This window comes from Aotus nancymaae, unplaced genomic scaffold (genome assembly GCF_030222135.1).
Source record: "Aotus nancymaae isolate 86718 unplaced genomic scaffold, 86718_ANA_hifiasm-v0.15.2.pri h1tg000020l, whole genome shotgun sequence".
Lineage (NCBI taxonomy): Eukaryota > Metazoa > Chordata > Mammalia > Primates > Aotidae > Aotus > Aotus nancymaae.
The window spans coordinates 68,417,193-68,440,799 of record NW_026988432.1 but is presented as its reverse complement, the minus strand read 5'-3'; the positions used below and the strand labels follow the sequence as shown (position 1 = coordinate 68,440,799).

General features: G+C 38.7%; 1 long non-coding RNA gene across 1 annotated transcript; it reads left to right on the top strand.

Annotated features, from left to right (window-relative positions):
- Positions 1-319: 319 nt before the first annotated feature.
- LOC110567614 (uncharacterized) lies at positions 320-23,389 on the top strand. Its single transcript, XR_002477987.2, has 4 exons — positions 320-373; positions 604-690; positions 22,674-22,907; positions 23,263-23,389. It is a non-coding gene; the product is annotated as an uncharacterized LOC110567614 (long non-coding RNA).
- The last annotated feature ends 218 nt before the right edge of the window (positions 23,390-23,607 follow it).

Genomic DNA, 23,607 nt, shown 5'->3' with positions numbered 1-23,607 from the left:
TGTTGGAGAGTACAAGTAGCTTAAGCCAAAGTTCTGATCACAGACACAGTGATGGTAACATCCTCTATGGTAACTGGAAACATGTGAAGAACAAGATGAGAAGAACTCTGGCTTGGTCAACTCTGGTTTTAAAGGTTGGAGAGATGTAGAAATTTGCACTTGTAGTTGCTGATATTGTAGGAACAATTGAAAATGTTTCACAGATTATTAACTTTTAGCAGTTGAAGATTTTTAGATTGAAAGATTACTGGGAGAGACAACTTTGCCATCTGATTAACAGTATGAACTTTTTCTTTGTAATGTTAAACTACAGTATGAGTTGGCAAATATTTTTCCTAAAGCTCAACACGGTAAATATTTTAAGCTTTACAGGGTAAGTAGTCTGTTGCAGCCACTCAACTCTAGTGCAAAACTGATGATTAAAAATACGTAAGTAAATGGGTGTGGCTATGTACCAATAAAACTTTATTTATGAACACAGAAGTTTGGATTTCATATAACTCTCCTGTGTCATGATATATTACTCTTCTTTTGACATTTTTCCAATTATTCTAAAACAGTTAAAAAAAAAAAACAAAAAAAAAAACCATTCTTATCTTGCAGGCCATACTAAATGGGTGCTGGGCCAAATCTGGACTCCCTGGGGCCACAGAGCTTCATTTGAACTAAGTAGAAGACTTCTCTGGTTAGGTCTTCTGTAGTCTTTAAGGTTATGAGATAGGCTGGAACAGGCTTGCTTTTCTCCTGGAACTCTGAAACTCTAACATATTCCAGGATAGTGGTGTTGTTGGCAATCTGTGGTACTAGTGTATCCCAGAGCATTTCAGAATGAGACCCCAGTCTTTAATTCAGACTGTAAAGTTATCACCCCAAGCCAGAGCCAAGAAAGTTTTCTCTGATTGTCCACTTTCCCCCACGTAGAGTTAGCCAGAGAATGAGAGTGCCACCTTCTGTCTACCCCCTGCTGACATAATTTTAGTTGAGAGCGAGCAAGAAGACTTCTCTGGGCAGTGTTTTCAACAAGACCATAGGGAATGGGGAACCAGGGGTCTCCTGTATCCTGACTCCCAAAACTATCTGGAGCCTAGGAAAATGTTAAAAGAAGCATTTTGTAGCAAAAGGAGCAAATAGTTGGGCCATATATAGGGTTGGCTTTAAAACTACCAGAATTACTTCTCACTGCAAATCCAGAGCAAATTGTGCCAGCTCTCTGAACTTCCATGTCTTCATGTCTGAGGTGACTGTAGTGATGCCCACCCAGGCTTCAAGGACCTTAGGTATAGTGCAAGCCAGGTTAATGACTTTCACTCAGTCCTGCAATAGGTATAATTACCAGGTGCCTAAATCTGCACAAAACACTGTTCTTAAAAACAAATCAGACATAGTCTTTGTGTTCATAACAGAGAAGACAAAATTAAGTAAATATTAAAAATAAAATAAGAAGTGCTGTAACAGAAGAAAAATAGGCAGCTCTGAGAACATGTGCCAGGAAGGCCAACTGCTCTAAGGAGGCAGGGAAGGTGCTTAAGCTGAAGCCTTGAGAAAGAAGAGGGAATTTAGACTTGGCCCAGTGAGACAAGGGACATATGTGAGGTTGTGGGGGCCTTGGAACACTCAGCAAATATTCACATCTTACAGTATTCTCAGCAGCTCCAGATCCAGCTTATATTTTTTAAGAGAGGAAGAGTCGGGTGCAATGGCTCACACCTGTAATCCAAGCACTTTGGGAGGCCGAGGCAGGTGGATCACGAGGTCAAGAGATCGAGACCATCCTGGTCAACATGGTGAAACCCCGTCTCTACTAAAAATACAAAAAATTAGCTGGGCATAGTGGCACGTACCTGTAATCCCAGCTACTCGGGAGGCTGAGGCAGGAGAATTGCCTGAACCCAGGAGGCGGAGGTTGCAGTGAGCCGAGATCGCGCCATTGCACTCCAGCCTGGGTAACAAGAGCAAAACTCCGTCTCAAAAAAAAAAAAAAAAAAAAAAGAGAGGAAGAAAGTGTAGGTTGTAATACTAAAACTAAAGCTAACCAGTCATGGGTTTCTGGGGGATTTCATCTTCTTTCTTCTAAAGCAGAACAAAATTAAATTGTAGGGGGAAAACAGCTTTGCTGTTTTCGGAGAGGGTTAACGTTTAGCTTGTCAAGGATTCATTTCCTTTAGGCTTCTAAAAAGTTTGCAATTCAGGAATATTGATCTCTCTAAAGTAGAATGTTGGCCTTTAGTAAGCAATAAAGGAAAAGCATAAACAATCTCTTCCCTGCCAAAGAATTTTGTTTTATTATCTAAGCACCCCTTGCCTTTGTGAAGGCTCCAGTCTGGGCCATTCATCAGTGCCTCCAACAAGAATAGTGAAATACTTGGGGAAAAAAAAGAAAAAACAACATGCCTTACCGATAAGGCATCAGAAATTTTTGATTTTTATTTTATGACTTCTAGTATTAATAATTCTAATTTTTCTAGCCAAATAAATTTGAAACAACAGAATATAATGTCTTTAGAAATAATCAATATTAATATGTTCTAAATAATTTGCATATTTATTCTCCTTTTTTTTTTTTTGCCACTTCTGTTACCTCTACCCTCAAAGAGAAGCAAATGTGTGCCTTATTTGATCATGTAGCCAGAGTCTCTTCCCTTAATCTCAGTGCATTTGAGTAGCTTTCTAACATTTCTAATCATATTCATACTAAACCTTTAACCACCCAATTCACACTGTTTCTACATAACCTAGTGCTTCACCAACACTGATTTCCAGACCTTTAAGGAGTGATCTTGAATGATGATGATATTATTTGAATGTTCATTTCACAGGATATAGAAACATTTTTATAAAGAATACCAGTTACATTAAGGCCAGTCAATAAAATAAATAATAAACATTCTAATGTAATCTCAAATCACTTGCTCTGATGTCATGTTGCATATGTATTAAATTATCATTGCTAAACTTGTGAAAAATCAAAATTTGAGGGGTGATTTTTTTAAATGCACAAAAGAAGACTGCATTAAAAGAAAGAGATTCGTGGCTATTTCTGTTTTACAAATACCAAAAAGTTTACAAGCCCGTGTTTTAATCCCATTTTTCTCCCACACAAGAAGAATCCAGGAGTAAAGTGAGCTGAATCAGCATCATTACTCAGTCTAGTTTTCAAATCCATGCTCTATGACTAATGGGTGGTCTTCAGGTTATTTACAATGTGATAGAAAGAAAACTGAGCAGAAAAGGAGTAGTAGTTTTTCTTAGTACAAATCCTGTCTCTAAAATGCTGGGTATACTTGGGCTAGCCACTAATATGTTTAGATCTCAGTTTTCTTTCCACTTCATGATGACCATAGCAAATGTAACTGAATTCCCTAAGTGCTGTGAATATTAGTTGGTGCAAAAGTAATTGCTGTTTTTGCCATTAAAAGTAATGGCATTAAAAGTAATGTTGAAACCAGCATTACTTTTTCATCAAAGTAATAACTTCCTAGAGCATCCTGACCACATGTTGCTAGCTTTCTGCAGATAATTTTTGGTGACCACTTTCCTTTTTGTTTGTTTGTTTTGGATTTTTTTTCTTTTTGTTGTTGGTTTTGGTTTATCTTTTTTTTTTTTTTTTTCTTTTTTGAGACAGGATTTCACTCTGTCTTCCAGGCTTGAGTGAAGTGGTGCAATCATAACTCATTGGGCTCAAGCAATCCTCTCACCTCAGCCTCCCAAGTAGCTGGGACTACAGGCCTACAGCTGTAGTCCTACAGGACTACAGGTGTTACCACACCTCATTAATTTTTTTGTTTGCTTATTTTTTTTTTTTAGAGACAAGATCTCACCATGTTGCCTAGGCTGGTCTCAAACTCCTGAGCTGAAGCAGTCCACCTGCCTCAGCCTCCCAAAGTGTTAGGATTCCAGGCATGAGCCTCCATGCCCAGCCTATGAGCACTGTTTCTGTGAAGAAAGATTACACTTGCAAATCCACAAGCAGAAGAGGATAGTAAATACAGACGTCCCCTCTTCTCTGTGGTCTCCATTACCTTCAGTTAACAGTAGACTAAAATCCACATATTCAGTACAATAACATATTTTGAGATTTATCTCTAATTTTCACTTTAAATATTCTCAGTTCTTGATCAACAATAATCACTAAGAACAGCATAAATTCATAAATATTAATTTCATTCAATAACTAAAACTGTTGCTGTCACCAAAACTCTTATCAATATATTTGAGTAGAAAACAAATGAATTGATATACAGTAGTTCCTACTTTATCCTTGGAGAATATGTTTCAGGACTCCCCGTAGATGACTGAAACCACAAATAGTACTAAACCACATATGTACTATGTTTTTTACTACACATAGATAACTATGATGAAGTTTGATTCATAAATTAGTCATGGTAAGAGGTTAACAACAAAGAAACTAAAAACTTTGAAAAAAGGTTTGACAAAATGCCAATGAGAATAAACAGCTTAGAGAGGAATATAAATGAATGGATGGAGCTGAAAAACACAACACGAAAACTTTGTGAAGCATAGACAAGTTTCAACAGCCGAATCAAACAAGCAGAAGAAAGGATATCAGTGATTGAAGATCAACTCAATGAAATAAAATGAGAAGGCAAGATTAGAGAAAAAGGGTAAAAAGAAATGAGCAAAGCCTCCAAGAAATGGATTATGTAAAAAGACCTAATCTATGTTTGATAGGTGTACCTGAATGTGACAGAGAGAATGAATCCAAGCTGGAAAACACTCTTCAGGATATTATCCAGGAGAACCTCCCCAATCTAGCAAGGCAGGCCAACATTCAAGTCCAGGAAATATAGAGAACACCATAAAGATGTTCCTCAAGAAGAGCAACCCCCAAGGCACATAATCATCAGATTCACTAGGGTTGAAATGAAGGAAAAAATGCTAAAGGAAGCCAGAGAGAAAGGTTGGGTTACCCACAAAGGAAAGCCCATCAGACTCACAGAGGATCTCTCCACAGAAACCCTACAAGCCAGAAGAGAGTGGGGGCCAATATTCAACTGGTAAAGAGCATTGAAACAATGAAGAAACTGCATCAACTAATGGGCAAAACAATCAGCTAGCATCAAAATGGAAGGATCAAATTCACACATAACAATATTAACCCTAAATGTAAATGGGCTAAATGCCCCAATCAAAAGACACAGACTGGCAAATTGGATAAAAAATAAAAACCCATTGGCATGCTGTATCCAGGAAACCCATCTGACATGCGAGGATACACATAGGCTCAAAATAAAGGGATGGAGGAAGATCAACCAAGCAAATGGAGAGCAAATAAAAGCAGGAGTTGCAATCCTAGTCTCCGATAAAATAGACTTTAAACCAACAAAGATCAAAACAGACAAAGAAGGGCATTACATAATGGTAAAAGGATCAATGTAACAAGAAAAGTTAATGATCCTAAATATATATGCACCCAATATAGGAGCACCCAGATATATAACGCAAGTTCTTAATGACCTACACAGAGACTTAGACACCCACACAATAATAGAGGGAGACTTTAACACTCCACTGTCAATATTAGACAGATAAACGAGGCAGAAAATTAACAAGAATATCCAGGACTTGAACTGAGACCTGGACCAAGCAAATCTAATAGACATTTATGCAGCCATAAAAAACAATGAGTTTGTCTCCTTTGTAGGGACATGGATGAACCTGGAAACCATCATTCTCAGCAAATTGACACAGGAAGAGAGAATCAAGCACCTCATGTTCTCACTCATAGGTGGGTGTTGAACAGTGAGAACACATGGACACAAGGAGGGGAGCATCACACACTGTGGTCTGTTGGGGGGGGACTAGGGGAGGGACAGTGAGGGGTAGGGAGTTGAAGAGGGATAACATGGGGAGAAATGCCAGATATAGGTGGTGGGTATGGAAGCAGCAAACCACAGTGCCGTGTATGTACCTATGCAACAATCCTGCATGTTCTTTACATGTACCCCAGAACCTAAAATGCAATAAAAAATATATATAAATAAATTAATTTTATAAATCAATAAGCATAACTAAAGCCCCAAAAGATATGTGGATTCAAGGGAATGGGGAAATACAAGTAAATTATAAATATTTCAGAAATATTCATTTTTACCAGTAATATTTTAAAGTGTAACCTGAATAACATAACGTAAAATGTTAATAAGTGCAAAGCTAGAAGCAAGTGAAAATCCCTCCCACAAAAGGCCTATCATCTCCTTACCTCCTCCAGTATTTTCACAGCTGAAAACCTCAACATGATCTCAAAAAATCTTACTAATTTACCTAAGGATGCCTCCTTATTTGTCTTCTAAAATTTAAATAAGAAGGGCATATCCAAGATGGCTGATTAGGAGCAGCTCAGGACAGCAGCTCCCAGTGAAAGTGCAGAAGGTGAGTGGACGCCGCATTTCCAGATGGATTTTTATTGCCCACAGACCAGGAGATTCCCAGATGGAGGAGCCCCATGTGTTGCCAGCGTGGCTGTTTTGGCCAGCGTGGCTGTTTTGGCCAGCGTGGCTGTTTTGCCAGCGCCCCATCACAGTGGTTCTCCATACAAAATGCTCTGGTCTGGTTTCCATATTAGCTGGCCAGAGGAGCTCCAGGAAGGCACAGTCGCCCTTTCAGCTGATTAAAAAAGGGGACTGAAACAGGGAGCCAGGCCAGGAGATTCCTGGGCAAAAAAAGTGCCACGAATCTCAGCATCGCTGCTTCAGCCAGCGCAGTGGGACACCGCATGGGAAATCACACAGATCCTGGCGCCTTTTGAACAGGTGACTGGAACACCTGGGAGAGAGTCAACTATTCAACTAAAAAAAAAAAAAGGCTCTGAGGCAGGGAGCCAGGTGGTCAGGCACGGCTGGTCCCAACCCCCCCCCAAAAAAGACAGCAATTAGAAGCACTCTGGGTTGAGAGTTTCACAGCAAGCACAGCTGAACCCAGGACAGTCCAGCTCTGTGGGGGAGGGGCGTCTGCCATTACTGAGGCACTCCACCCTACGGAGGTAGTCCACCATTGCTAAGGCAGCCTGCTGTTGCCAAGGCAACCCGCCATTGACGATGCAACCTGCCATTGCAGAGAGAGTCCGCCATTACAGAGGTGAGCCACCATTGCCGAGGCAATGCTAACTACACCCATATAAACAGGACTGCAGGGAAGTTCACATGACAGCTGGGTGGAGCCCACAGCAGCTCAGCAAAGCCTCTGCAGGCAGACAGTGACTAGGCTACCTCCTTGCTGGGCAGGGCAATCCTGAAAAAAAAAGCAACAGTGTAGCAGAAACTCGTAAATAAAGCCCTAACTCTCCAGGACAGAACACCTGGGAAATAAAAGGGGTTTATGAGTTCTGCTGTAGCAGACTTAAATGTACCTGCCCAGCAGCTCTGAATGAACAACAGAGCTCACAGCTCAGCACTCGAGCTCCTATACAGGACACACTGTCTCCTCAAGCAGCTCCCTGACCACCTTATATCCAAAGAGTCACCTCATAAAGGAGAGATCAGATTGACATCTGGCGGGTATCCTTCTGGAACAAAGATAGCAGAAGAAGAAACTGGTAGCAATCCTTACTGTTCTGCAGCTGCTGCAGGTGATCCCCAGGCAAACAGGGCCTGGAGTGGACCTCAGCAGTCCTACAGCAGAGGGGCCAGACTGATAGAAGGAAAACTAAGAAACAGAAATAACTTCATTATCAACAAACTAGATGTCCACTCAGAGAGCCAATCTGAAAGTCATCAACTACAAAGATGACAGGTGGATAAATCAACAAAGATGGGAAGAAACCAGTGCAAAAAGGATGAAAACACTAGAAACCAGAATGCCTCTCTTCCTACAAGGGATCACAACTACTCACCAGCAAGAGAACAAGGCTGGATGGAGAATGAATGTGATGAAATGACAGAATCAGGTTTCAGAAAATGGGTAATAAAAAATTTCTGTGAGCTAAAAGAACATGTTCTAACCCAATGTAAAGAAACTAAGAACCTTGAAAAAAGATTTGATGAAATGCTAACGAGAATGGACAATTTAGAGAGGAATATAAATGAATTGATGGAGCTGAAAAACACAACACGAGAACTTTGTGAAGCATTCACAAGTTTCAATGGCAATGACAATGCAGAAGAAAGGATATCAGAGGTCGAAGATCAACTCAGTGAAATAAAACGAGAAGGCAAGATTAGAGAAAAAAAGGGTAAAAAGCAATCAACAAAGTCTACAAGAAATATGGGACTATGTGTAAAGACCTAATCTACATTTGATAGGTGTACCTGAATATGACGAAGAGAATGAATCCAAGCTGGAAAATACTCTTCAGGATATTATCCAGGAAAACTTCCCCAACCTAACAAGGCAGGCCAATATTCAGGTTCAGGAAATACAGAGAACATCACAAAGATATTCCTCAAGAAGAGCAACGCCAAGCCACATAATCGTCAGATTCACCAGAGTTGAAATGAAGGAGAAAATGCTAAGGGCAGCCAGAGAGAAAGGTCGGGTTACCCACAAAGGGAAACCCATCAGACTCACAGCAGATCTCTCAGCAGAAACCCTACAAGCCAAAGAGAATGGGGACCAATATTCAACATACTTAAAGAAAAGAACTTTCAACCCAGAATGTCATATCTAGCCAAACTAAGCTTCATGAATGAAGGAAAAATAAAATCCTTTACAAACAAACAAGTACTCAGAGACTTCATCACCACCAGGCCTGCTTTACAAGAGTTCCTGAAAGAGGCACTACACATAAAAAGAAATAATCAGTACCAGTCACTCCAAAAACATACCAAAGGGTAAAGAGCATCAACACAATGAAGAATCTGCATCAACGAATGGGCAAAACAGCCAGCTAGCATCAAAATGGCAGCATCAAATTCACACATAACAATATTAACCCTAAATGTAAATGGACTAAATGCTCCAATCAAAAGACACAGACTGGCAAATTGGATAGAAAGCCAAAACCCATTGGTGTGTTGTATCCAGGAAACCCATCTCACATGCAAGGATACACAAAGGCTTAAAATAAAGGGATGGAGGAAGATGTACCAAGAAAATGGAGAGCAAAAAAAAGCAGGAGTTGTCATTCTCATCTCTGACAAAATAGACTTCAAAGCAACAAAGATCAAAAGAGACAAAGAAGGACGTTACATAATGGTAAAAGGATCAATGCAAGAAGAAGAGCTAATGATCCTAAATATGTATGCACCCAATGCAGAAGCACCCAGATACAAAAGGCAAGTTCTTAATGACTTACAAGGAGACTTAGACTCCCACACAATAATAGTGGGAGACTTTAACACCCCATTGTCAATATTAGACAGATCAACCAGACACAAAATTAACAAGGATATCCAGGACTTGAACTCAGACCTGGAACAAGCAAACTTAATAGACATTCACTGAACTCTCCACCCTAAATCAACAGAATATACATTCTTCTCAGCACCACATCACACCTACTCTAAAATTGACATAATTGGAAGTAAATCACTACTCAACAAATGCAAAAGAACAGAAATCATAACAAACAGTCTCTCAGACCACAGTGCAATCAAGTCAGAACTCAGAATTCAGAAACTAACTCAGAACCGCACAGCTTCACAAAAACTGAACAATTGACTTTTGAATGTTGACTGGATAAACAATGAAATGAAGGCAGAAATAAAGATGTTCTTCGAATTCAAAGAGAACGACAACACAACATATCAGAATCTCTGGGACACATTTAAAGCAGTTTCTAGAGGAAAATATATAGCAATAAGTGCCCACATGAGAAGCAAGGAGAGATCTAAAGTTGACACCCTATCGTCAAAATTGAAAGAGCTAGAGGAGCAAGATCAAAAAAAAATTAAAACCTAGCAGAAGACAAGAAATAACTAAGATCAAAGCAGAAGTGAAGGAGATAGAGACACAAAATACCCTTCAAAAAATCAATAAATCCAGGAGCTGGTTTTTCAAAAAGGTCAACAAAATAGACCACTAGCCAGATTAATAAAAAAGAAAAGAGAAAATAACCAAATAGATAAAATAAAAAATGATAAATGGGATATCACCACAGATTCCACAGAAATTCAAACCACCATCAGAGATTATTACAAACAACTCTATGCACATAAACTAGGAAACCTGGAAGAAATGGATAAATTCATGAACACTTGCCTCCTCCCAAGCCTAAACCAGGAAGAAGTCAAAACCCTGAATAGACCAATAACAAGATCTGAAGTTGAGGCAGCAATTAAGAGCCTACCACCCAAAAAAAGCCCAGGTCCAGATGGGTTCACAGCCAAATTCTACCAGATATACAAAGAGGAGCTGGTACCATTCCTTCTGAAATGATTCCAAATAATTTAAAAAGAGGGAATCCTTCCCAAATCATTTTGTGAGACCAACATCATCCTGATACCAAAACCCAGCAGAGACGCAACAAGAAAAGAAAACTACAGGCCAATATCCATGATGAACATAGATGCAAAAATCTTCAATAAAATACTGGCAAGCCGATAGCAACAGCACATCAAAAAACTTATCCACCATGATCAAGTAGGATTCATCCCGGGGATGCAAGGCTGGTTCAACATACGCAGTCTATAAACATAATTCACCACATAAACAGAACCAAAGACAAAAACCACATGATTATCTCAATTGATGCAGAGAAGGCATTTGACAAAATTCAACAGCCCTTTATGCTAAAAACCCTCAATAAACTAGGTATTGATGGAATGTATCAAAATCTTTTATTATTTTATTATCAAAATAATAAAAGCTATTTATGACAAACCAATGGCAAATATCATACTGAATGGGCAAAAACTGGAAGCATTCCCTTTGAAATCTGGCACTAGACAAGGATGCCCTCTCTCACCAGTCCTATTCAATATAGTATTGGAAGTTCTAGCCAGAGAAATCAGGCAAGAAAAAGAAATAAAGGGTATTCAAATAGGAAAGGAGGAAGTCAAATTGTCTCTATTTGCAGACAACATGATTGTATATCTAGAAGACCCCATCGTCTCATTCCAAAATCTCCTGAAACTGATGAGCAACTTCAGCAAAGTCTCAGGATACAAAATCAATGTACAAAAATCACAAGCATTCCTATACACCAATAACAGACTTAGAGCCAAATCAAGAACAAACTGCCGTTCACAATTCCCACAAAGAGAATAAAATACCTAGGAATACAACTAACAAGGAACGTCAAGGACCTCTTCAAGGAGAACTACAAACCACTGCCCAATGAAATAAGAGAGGACACAAACAGATGGAAAAACATTCCATATTCATGGTTAGGAAGAATCAATATTGTGAAAACGGCCATACTGCCCAAAGTAATTTACAGATTCAACGCTATCCCCATCAAGCTACCAATGACCTTCTTCACAGAACTGGAAAAAACCACCTTAAACTCCATATGGAACCAAAAGAGAGCCCACATAGCCAAGTCAATTCTAAGCAAAAGGAACAAAGTGGGAGGCATCACACTACCAGACTTCAAACTATACTACAAGACTACAGTAATCAAAACAGCATGGTACTGGTACCAAAACAGAGATATAGACCAATGGAACAGAATAGAGGCCTCAGAGGCAACACAACATATCTACAACCATCCGATCTTTGACAAACCTGACAAAAACAAGCAATGGGGAAAGGATTCCCTGTTTAATAAATGGTATTGGGAAAACTAGCTAGCCATGTGCAGAAAGTAGAAACTGGACCCCTTCCTGATACCTTACACTAAAATGAACTCCAGATGGGTTAAAGACTTAAACATAAGACCTAACACCATAAAAACCCTAGAAGAAAATCTAAGCAAAACCATTCAGGACATAGGCACTGGCAAGAATTTCATGACCAAAACACCAAAAGCATTGGCGACAAAAGCCAAAATAGACAAATGGGACCTAATTAAACTCCACAGCTTCTGCGGCAAAAGAAACAGTCATCAGAGTGAATCGGCAACCAACAGAATGGGAAAAAATTTTTGCAGTTTACCCATCTGACAAAAGGCTGATATCCAGAATTTACAAAGAACTAAAACAGATTTACAAGAAAAAAACAAACAAGCCCATTCAAAAGTGGAAAAAGGATATGAACAGACACTTTACAAAAGAAGACATACATGAAGCAAACAAACATATGAAAAAATGCTGATCATCACTGGTCATTACAGAAATGCAAATCAAAACTACATTGAGATACCATCTCATGCCAGTTAGAATGGCAATCATTAAAAAATCTGGAGACAACAGAAGCTGGAGAGGGTGTGGAGAAATAGGAACACTTTTACACTGTTGGTGGGAGTGTAAATTAGTTCAACCATTGTGGAAGACAGTATGGCAATTCCTCAAGGACCTAGAAATAGAAATTCCATTTGACCCAGCAATCCCATTACTGGGTATATATTTAAAGGATTATAAATCGTTCTACTGTAAGGACATATGCACAAGAATGTTCATTGCAGCACAGTTTACAATAGCAAAGACCTGGAACAAACCTAAATGCCCATTGATGATAGACTGGACAGAGAAAGTGTGGCACATATACACCATGGAATATTATGCAGCCATCTAAAACGATGAGTTTGTGTCCTTTGTAGGACATGGATGAACCTGGAAACCATCATTCTCAGCAAACTGACACAAGAACAGAAAATCAAACACTGCATGTTCTCACTCCTAGGTAGGTGTTCAACAATGAGAACACATGGACACAGGGAGGGGAGCACTACACCCTGGGGTCTGTTGGGGGGAAATAGGGGAGGGACAGTGGGGGGTGCGGAAGTGGGGAGAGAGAGCATGGGGAGAAATGCCAGATATAGGTGAAGAGGAGGAAGGCAGCAATCACACTGCCACGTGTGTACCTATGCAACAATTTTGCATGTTCTCCACATGTACCCCAAAACCTAAAATACAGTTTAAAAAAGTTTTAAAAAGTCATAAAAAAATTTAAATAAATGTCACACCACTCATAATCCATTTTGTATAAAAGACTTTTTCAGTTACTCTTGTCCTGCCTCCACCATATAAGACTTCACTTACATTTGCAGGACACTTCACAAATTACGATGCCTTCCTCCCAACCCAGTACTATAAATACTGTGACACCAATTTTATAAGTTAAGAAATAGCCTCTCATAGATTAATTCATTTGCTCAGTGAGCAAGTTGAATTCAAGTGAAATTTACTTTGTGTAATACTACCTCCCATGGTTGTGATAACTTGCTGTTTTTCCTCTACTCTTAGATGATACCAGATGTTTTTTCTCCAAGTGGAATACAAGTAAAGCAAAATTGTACTTATCATCTTAAAAAACAAAATACAAAGATAATAAACACTAGGATCTGAAATTCATATAATTTGTGGAAGAAAACTCTAAGATTCTAATTGTAATCAATTTTCAGAATCTCATAGGTTTTAACACTTTTGTCTAAGTTTTATTATTTTTCTTCACTAATTAAAATTGCTTAATTCAATACCATGAAGAGATAACTCTTGATAAATGGGTAAAGTATTATCTTTAAAACTAAAAACCACAAACTTTCAAATGGAAAAACACTCATTTATGACCAGGAGTAAGGTGAATAGGCGACAAACAGTTCCAAAGTAAATTCTTCCCAGAGTATAAGAAAATTTATGTCAAAATCAATCCATTATTTATAATAACTCTTTTTAAATTCAACTTTTAATTTTTAGATAATTCTAGACTTACATGTAGGTCTAAGAAATAATACAGAGAGGTTCCATGTACTCTTTATCCAGATTTCTTAATGATAATTTCTTTCAAAATAATAGGGCATTGTCACAATCATGATATTGACAGTGTGCACTCAAGATACAGAACGGTTTCATCATCAAAGAATCTGTTTTGATACCTTGCATAATCAGTCACATCTACTTCCCTCTGGGCCTCTCTCTCACCTCTGGAAACTTCATCTATCGTCTATTCATATAATTTTATCTTTTCAATGATTCTTTATAAGTAGAGTTCTATAACATTTAATCTTTTGGAAGAGCTTTTTCCCCAGCATCATTCTCTAGAGATACATCCAAGGTGTTGTGAATGTAAAAAGTTTATTCTTTCTTTCTCATGCAAGTAGTATTCTATGGTATGGATACAGCACTGTTAGTTTAACCATTCACTGACTGAAAGACATCTGGGTGTGGTTGAAGTTGGTATGATTATGAATACAGCTGCTGTGAACATTCAGGTACAAGTTTAAGCATGAACATAAGTTTTAGTTATCTGGCAAAAATGGTCAAGAATACAATTGCTGGGTCACATGTTGGCTGTATGTTTCATTTTTATTTCATTTGACAAACTATTTTCCAGTGTGACTGCACAATTTATATTACCATCAACACTGTGTACATGTTCCAGTTTCTCCACATCCTCAACAGCATTTGTGATTTTATTGTGCATTTACCAGATGGCTAAAGATGTTGAATATCTTTCATGTGTTTATTTGCCATCTGTATATCCTCTTTGGTAAGATTTCTACTCATGCCTTTGCATATTTTCTAGTTGAATTTTTTAATGGTTGAGTTTTGAAAAGTTTTACATATCCTAGATATTGGTACTTTAATTAAAAGGTAGTTTTTAAATATTTTCTCCCATTTTTAGTTTGTATTTTTATCCTATGAGGTTTAAATTTTTTTCCTTTTATGAATTGCACTTTTAATGTCAAGTCTAAGTCCCTTTTGCCTAGCCTTAGATATTAAAGATTTTCTCCTATTTTTTTCTAGGAGTTTTATCATTTTAAATTTTACTTTTAGGTCTGTGATTAACTGTGAGATAATTTTTGTATAAAGTGTGGGAATTGGGTTGAGGTTGACCTTTTGGTTTATGGATGTTCAGTTACTCCAGCAGCAGTTACTGGAAAGGATATATTTCTGCCATTGAATTACTTTTGCACCTTTGCCAAAACTCAGTTAAGCATAGTTGTGTGGGGCTATTTTTCAGTTCTTAAATCTGTTCCATTTGTCTATATGACTATTCCTCCACTAATGCTACACAGTCTTAATTACCAAAGGTACATAATAAGTCTTGAAATCAAGTAGACTAACTCTTCCCACTTCATTATCCTTTTCCAAATTATTTTAGCTATTTAAGTTCTTTTTTTATTTCCTTATAAATTTTAGGATAAGTCCATTTATATCTATAATTATAAAACAGTCAATCCACCAAGTAAGACAGAGTAAAGTGTACACACACATACACAAAACAAAAAACCAGAACTGCAAAATATGAAAAGAAAAAACTAATTGAGCTGGAAGGAGAAATAGGCAAATCCAAATTTTGTAATTTTGATAGGAATTCATTAAATTTCTCCCAGCACAATTAGTTTTTCTTTTGCAAGTTTTACAGCTCTGTTGTTTCATGCATTTATGTCACTATGTCTTCCTGGTGGATTGATGCTTTTATAATTATGTAATGTCTTTCTCAGCCTCTGGTAATTTTCTTTGCTCTAAATTCTATCTGATAATGATATAACCATTTCTACCTTCTTTTGAATAATATTTGCTTGATTTATGCTTTCAACCTATCTTTACTGTTATATTTGAAGTATTTCTTGTAGAATGTATATGGTAGGTCATTTTTTAATCAACTCTTGTCAATTTCTGTCTTTTAATTGGTATATGTAGACTATTTGCATTACATAATATTATTGACATCTTATGTCTTCCATTTTTGTCTTCCATTTATCTTTTCTGATTTTCCTATCTGATTTTCTTTTCCTTCCTTTCTGGTTACTTAAACATTCATTTGGAAGCTTGTTTTGATTTATCTGTAGTGCTTTTTATTGTATCTTTTTGTGTAGCTTACTTAATGTTTAGTCTAGAGATACATATATCTTAGCACAGTCTACTGGTGTCAACCTTTCACCAGCTCAAGTGAGGTATGAAAAATTTGCCTCTCTTTACCATCACACATCTATAATTTTATTACATTTATTCTTCTATACACATTTAGGTGCACACCAGAAACTACAATAATTTTTGCTTTACATATCAAATAAATTTAGAAAACTCGAGGAGAAAAAACATATATTTATGCATATTTTTCTCTTTCCATTATTTTTTCTTCCTTTCTGATTGATATGATTTGACTCTGTGTCCCCACCCAAATTACATGAATTGAATTGTTGTCCCCACATGTTGAAGGAGGGGCCTGCTGGGAGGTGATTCAATCATAGGGGCAGTTTCTAATGGTTTAGCACCCTTCCCCTTGTCCTGTTTCATGAGTGAGTTCTCACAAGATCTAGTTCTTTAAAAGTATGTAGCACTTCCTCTTCCTCCTCCCCATCCTCCTCTTCCTCCTCCTCCTCCTCCTTCTTCTTCTTCCCTCTCTCTCTCTCCTGTTGCCATGTTAAGAAAATACTTGTTTCCTCTTTGCCTTCTGTCATGATTATAAGTTTCCTGAGGCCTCCCAGTCATACTTCCTGTTAAGATTACGGAACTATAAGTTAGTTAAACGTCTTTTCTTCATAAATTATCCAGTCTCAGGTAGTTCTTTATAGCAGTGTGAGAACAGACTAATACAAAAAATTGGTACCAGGAGTGTGGTACTGCTCTAAAGATACCTGATAATGTGGAAGTTATTTTGGAACTAGATAATGGGCAGTGTTTCGAACTTCCTACACACTTGGAAGGCTCAGAAGAAGACAGGAAGATGTGGGAAAGTTTGAAACTTCCTAGAGATTTGTTGAATGGTTTTGACCAAAATGCTGATAGTGATGTGGACAATGAAGTCCAGGCTGAGATGGTCTTAGATAAAGATGAGGAACTTATTGGCAACTGGAATAAAGGTCACTCTTGATATGTTTTAGCAGAGATTGGGAAAATTTTGCCCCTGCCCTAGAGATCTGTGGAACTTACAACTTGAGAAAGATGATTTAGGGTATCTGGGAGAAGAAATTTCAAAGCAACAAAGCCATGAAGATGTGACCTGGATACTCCTAAAAGCCTATGCTTACTTTCATTTAAAAAAAAAAAAGGTCTGAAATTGCAACCTATATTTAAAAGGTAAGCAGAGTGTAAAAGTTTGGAAAATTTGCAGTTCAACCATGTGGTAGAAAAGAAAAATCCATTTTCTGGGGAAGAATTCAAGCCCATCCTGGCTGAATAAATTTGCATAAGTAATGGGGAGTCAAATGTTACTCACCAAGGCAATGGAGAAAATGTCTCCAAGACATTTTAGAGAACTTCACAACAGCCCCTCCCCTCATAGGCCTGGAGGTCTAGGAGGGAAAAATAGTTTCCTGGGACAGGTCCAGGGCCCTGCCGCTCTGTGCAGCTTCAAGACATGGTGCCCTGTGTGCCAGATGCTCCATCTCCAGCTGTAGCTAAAAGGGGCCAAGGTACAGTTCTGGCCATGGCTTCAAAGGGTGCAGGCCCCAGGGTACAACTCTGGCCATGGCTTCAAAGGGTGCAGGCCTCAAGCCTTGGTGGCTTCCATGTGATGTTGGATCTCAGGTATGCAGAAAACAAGACTTGAGTTTTGGGAACCTCTGCCTAGATTTCAGAGGATGTATGGAGATGCCTGGATGTCCAAGCAAAAGTCTGCTACAGGGTTGGGATCCTCATAGAGAACCTCTACCAAGGCAGTGCAGGGGGGAAATGTGGGTTTGATACCCCTACACAGAGTCCTCACTGGGACACTGCCTAGTGGAACTGTGAGAAGACGGCCACTGTCCTCCAGATCCTAGAATGGTAAATCCACTGGCAGTTTGCACTGTGCACCTAGAAAGGCCACAAGCACTCAGCTCCAGCCTGTGAAAACAGCTGCAGGGGTGTACCCTGCAGAGCCAAGGGGTAGGCCTTGGGAGGCTACCGTTTGCATTAGTGTTACCTAGATTTGAGACATGGAGTGAAAGGAGATTATTTTAGAGCTTCAAACCCCCTGCTATCCCTCCCCTAGCCCCCCACCCCCCAACAGACTCCAGTGTGTGATGTTCTCCTCTCTGTGTCCATGTGTTCTCATTATTCAATACCCATTTGTGAGCGAGAACATGTGGTGTTTGGTCTTCTGTCCTTGTGTCAGTTTGCTGAGAATGATGGTTTCCAGACTCATCCATGTCCCTGCAAAGGACATTAACTCATCTTTTTTATGGCTGCATAGTATTCCATGGTGTATATATAACTAATGTAGGTGATGGGAGGATGGAGAGAGCAAACCACCGTGGCACGTGTATACCTATAACAATCCTGCAAGATCTGCAACATGTACCCCAGAACTTAAAGTATAATAATAAAAAAAGAAAGAATTAATGACTGCCCTGCTGAGTTTCAGATTTGCATTGGGCCTGTAGCCCCTTTGTTTTGGCTAATTTCTCTCTTTTATAATGGGAACATTTACCCATTGCCTGTACCTCCATTGTATCTTGGAAGTAACTAACTTGTTTTTCATTTTACAGGCTCATAGCTGAAGGGGCTTACCTTCTCTCAGATGGGACTTCGGACTTGGACTTTTCAGTTAATGCTGGAATGAGTTAAGACTTTGGCAGACTGTTGGAAAGGCATTATTGTGTTTTGAAATGTGAGAAGAATGTGAGGTTAAGTAGGGGCCAGGGCTGGAATCACACAGTTTGCTTCTGTGTCCCCACCCAAATTTCATGTTGAATCGTAATCCCCAAATGTTGAAGGAGAGGCCTGCTGTGAGGTGACTGGATGATGGGGGACAGTTTCCTTTTTTTTATTTTTATTACATACATATTTTATTGCATTTTAGGTTTTAAGGTACATGTGAAGAACATGCAAGATTGTTGCATAGGTACACACATTGCAATGTGGTTTGCTGCCTTCCTCTCCATCACCTATATCTGGTATTTCTCCCCATGCTATCTCTCCCAAACTCCCTACCCTCCACTGTCCCTCCCTTATTTCCCCTGCACAGACCCCAATGTGTGATGCTCCCCTCCCTGTGTCCATGTGTTCTCATTGTTCAACACCCACCTGTGAGTGAGAACATGTGATGTTTGATTTTCTGTTCTTGTGTCAGTTTGCTGAGAATGATGGTTTCCAGATTCACCCATGTCCCTAAAAGGACACGAACTCATCATTTTTTATGGCTGCATAGTATTCCATGTTGTATATGTACCACATTTTCCCTGTCCAGTCTATCATCAATAGGCATTTGGGTTGGTTCCAAGTCTTTGCTATTGTAAACAGTGCTGCAGTGAACATTCATGTGCATGTGTCCTTATAATAGAACAATTCATAATCCTTTGGATATATACCCAATAATGGGGTTGATGGGTCAAATGGAATTTCAATTTTTAGGTCCTTGAGGAATCACCATAAAAACCCTAGAAGAAAATCTAGGCAAAACCATTCAGAACATAGGCATAGGCAAGGACTTCATGACTAAAACACCAAAAGCATTGGCAACAAAAGCGAAAATAGACAAATGGGACCTAATAAAACTCCAGAACTTCTGCACAGCAAAAGAAACAATCATTAGAGTGAATCGGCAACCAACAGAATGGGAAAAATTCTTGCAATATACCCATCTGACAAAGGGCTAATATCTAGAACCTACAAAGAACTAAAACAGATTTGCAAGAAAAAAAAACAAGCCCATTCAAAAGTTGGCAAAGGATATGAACAGACACTTTTCAAAAGAAGACATATATGAAGCCAACAGACATGAAAAAATGCTCAACAGCACTGGCCATTAGAGAAATGCAAATCAAAACTATGTTGAGATACCATCTCACACCAGTTAGAATGGCAATCATTAAAAAATCTGGAGACAACAGATGCTGGAGAGGATGTGGAGAAATAGGAACACTTTTACACTGTTGTTGGGAGTGTAAATTAGTTCAACCATTGTGGAAGATTGGGGACAGTTTCTAATGGTTTAGCACCATTTCCCTGGTGCTGAGTTCTCACAAGATCCAATTGTTTACAAGTGTGTAGCACTTCCCCCTTCACATTCTCTCTCCTGCCTCCACCATGAGAAGAGAGTGATTACTTCCTTTTTGCCTTCTGCCATGTTCATAAGCTTTCTGAAGCCTCGCAGTCTTGCTTCCTGTTAAGCCTGCAGAATGGTGAATCAATTAAACCTTTTTTCTTCATAAGCTACCCAATCTTGAGTAGTTCTTTATAGCAGTGTGAGAACAGACTAGTACACTAATGTTCAAAGTTTCCTTCTTGCTTCTTTCCTTTTTTTTTTTTTAAAGAACTTCTTTTACCATTCTTTTAGAAAAGAACTGCTGGTAAGAATTTCCTCCTCATCTTGATTTCTTCTTTATTCCTGAAGGATATTTTCAGTGTATACAATTCTAGGTTGACAGTTGCTTTCTAACAGGACTTCAAAAATGGTGTGCCCTTTCCTCTGGTTTTTCTAGTTTCTGTTGAGGAACCATTGTCATTTGAATTTTATTTTCCCTAGGTGTAAAATGTCTTTTCTGTTTCATGACTTACAACATGTTTTGTCCTTAGTCTTTAAATGTTTGACTATGATGTGTCCTGATGTAGAATTATTTGGATTTGACCTGTTCAGGAATTCTTCCAGCTACTTAAATCTGTAGATATGTGAATCTTGTCTAATTTGGAAAGTTATTAGCTGGGCACAGTGGTGCATTCCTGTAGTCCTAGCTATGCAGGAGGCTGAGACAGAAGGATTGCTTCAGCCCAGGAGTTTCAGACTGCAGTGAGCTATGATTCTGCCACCATACTCCACCCTGGGTGACAGAGTAAGATCCTATTGCAAATATATAAATAAATAAATAAATAAATAAATAAATAAATAAATAAATAAATAATGAATTTAAAAAAAAATAATTGGGAAAGTTTTCAGTCATTATTTTTTTAATTTCTTTTTCAGCCTTATCTTCTTTCTCCCATATTTCTGGGACTGCAGTGACACAAATGTTAGATTTTAGCCAGGCACAGTGGCTCATGCCTGTAATCCCAACACTTTGCGTGACCAAGGAAAGAGTATCACTTGAGCTCAGGAAGTTGAGGCTAGCCTGGACAATATAGCAATACCTCATCTCTACTAAAAGTTAAAAAAAAAAATAGCCAGGTGTGGTGGCACATGCTTGTAAATAGTACTAATTACTTGAGAGGCAGAGGTGGGAGGGTTTCTTGAGCCCAGAAGGTCAAGTCTACAGTGAGCTATGATCACACCACTGCACACCAGCCTGGGCAACAGAGCAAGATCCTCTCTCAACAACAACAACAACAACAACAACAACAAATTAGATTTATAGTTATTGTCCTAAAGGGCCCTGAGGCTTTCTCTTTTCTGTCTATTTTCTCTTTCTTCAGATGGAATAATTTCTATTGCTTTTCCTTCAGATATACTGATTATTTCCTCCCTCATATTCATTCTGTTAATGAGCTAACCAACTAGGTTTTTAAATTTAGGATAATTATATTTCTGTAGTTACAAAATTTCCATTTGGTTCTTTTTTATATCATTTATTTATTTAATAAAACTATTATTTTGTTTGTTCCAAGCATTTGTTTATAGTTTAATGAAACACTTTTATGATAGCTACTTTGAAATATTTGTCAGATAATCCCAACATCTCAGTGTTAGCACCTGTTGATTACATTTTTTTAATTTAAGCTGATACTTCCCTTGTTCTTGTTATAAGTAGTTTGGTTTTGAAATCTGGACACTTTGGGTGTTTTATGAGACTGTGGATCTTATTTAAACCTTACTGGCTTCCTCTGACACCACTTCAATAGGAGCAGGTGGGAAGAGCTGCCTCATTAGCACCAGATGGGGGTAGAAGTCCACCTTTCCCATTCAGACTATGTTATAACCCGTGCAGGGGAGAGTATCCTCAGTATTACCAGAAAGAAGGCAGAGGGGAAGCTTAGCTTCCCACTAGACCTCTGCTGATATCACTGACTGGAAGTAGCAGGAGCGCCTCACTACTGTCCCCACACTGTCACCAGATAGCCTCTACTGACCTCCTCAGGGCCTCTGTACTCCTCAGGATGGTGGCAAAAGCCGTGAGTCTCCACTAGGCCTCCTATAACAAAAACCTTTATTTCTGCCAGGTGTGTAGGAAACATAGCCTTCCCGTGTGGCCTCAACTGACACTGGGAAGGGAGATCTCATTGCTGGCTGGCAGAGGTAGAAGTCCAAGCTCTTTACTCTGCCTTCTCTGACACCACTCCATACAGAGATTGAAGGTCCTGATAAGAGTGGCGGTCTAGGCTCCTCATTTACCTGGGTTGGCCATCGTTTTTTTCTGTGGTGTTTGGCAGCAGCAGGAGAGCACTCGTTATCTAAAAGTTTTCTATCTGGTTACACCACCTCTCGCCTGGGCCTTTGTCTAGAGAGAGAAGACTTTTGTTGGGCTCTTTTTGTCTATGTCCATTGCTGTTTCCAGGTCGCTGATTTCTAGAATATAGAAGGCAAAAAAGAAAATCTGGGGAACCCACCATGATGCTGTTTCGTGTCACATCCTAGACAGTCTGCTTTCTTCTCCCCACCATTCAGAGTCTTCTTATATTTGTTTTACATATAATGTTCAAAGTTGTTAGTTGTACTTAGTGGGAGGAATAGGGAAAACTACATCTACTCCATATTCCCAGAAGTGGAAGTTCCTACAATTAACTATTTAAGAAATTTATCTGCCATTTATTTTTCTGAAATATTTAAGAACCTTTTAGATTTGCCAATTCCTCTAATTGAAGCAAACGTTTCAGGGAGGCAATCGGTAAAGAAAATGAAGCATCCATCTAGCATCATCCCACTGGGAGGAAAGAAGAAGTCCAAAAGAAGGTAAACAATAACAAAAAAATCTCTGAAAGAGTAAGTCAAGATGGAGTTGATGGATAAGGGGGAATAAAACTACTCCAATGATCTAGAAGTTACACTAGATGGAAAGCAAGTCTCCAAGATAGAAGCTGAGTATGACAAACAAATGCCGACAACATCAGGTAAACACAGAATGTTTCAGGTACAGAATGCAGATTGTTATTAATCAGAATGAGTACTTGGCAGATTGCATTTTTAGTGACTATATATGGAGCCATTAAGCCTTAATTGTTGAAAGAAATGGAGAAAAGGAAGAAGGAGAGAGGGATGAGAGAAGGAATGTTTTTGCTATCTTCAATTTGCAGTACTGAACCTAATCATAGATTAGGTTGTGCCTCATGCAGTTACGATGTCAAAAGTAATGTGCAAATGAATATTATGGTGTTTTTAGCCCTGTTGCATGCTTTCCTGGGTCTTAGGTCTTTAAACATGGCTCTTCCTGGCATCCTTATTACTCTGCCTCACTATTTACTATAGGTAGTGCTTCAGTTCAACAACGAGGGGTTCCTTCTCCCACAACTTCCATACTCCATGAACTTAAAAAGTAAGTAATCTCTGACAGCTAAATTCCAAAACAAATATTTAACAGATTAGAACATAATTATGCCAATTTATTATCAAGAGTCAGAAGAGCTCTCAGGCTAACAATACCCGATCAGAATTAGAAAGATGCTGGACTATCTTAGAAATAGTGTGCCAAGAAGAAAGAGAATGGTCAGTAATGCAAATGTAAACAGCAAGTGAGGAGCAAATTTTGGCCCTGTGTCCTCTGCCCTGTGCACAGGAGAAGATGTTCTATCCCCAGAGAACAGAAACCTGGTC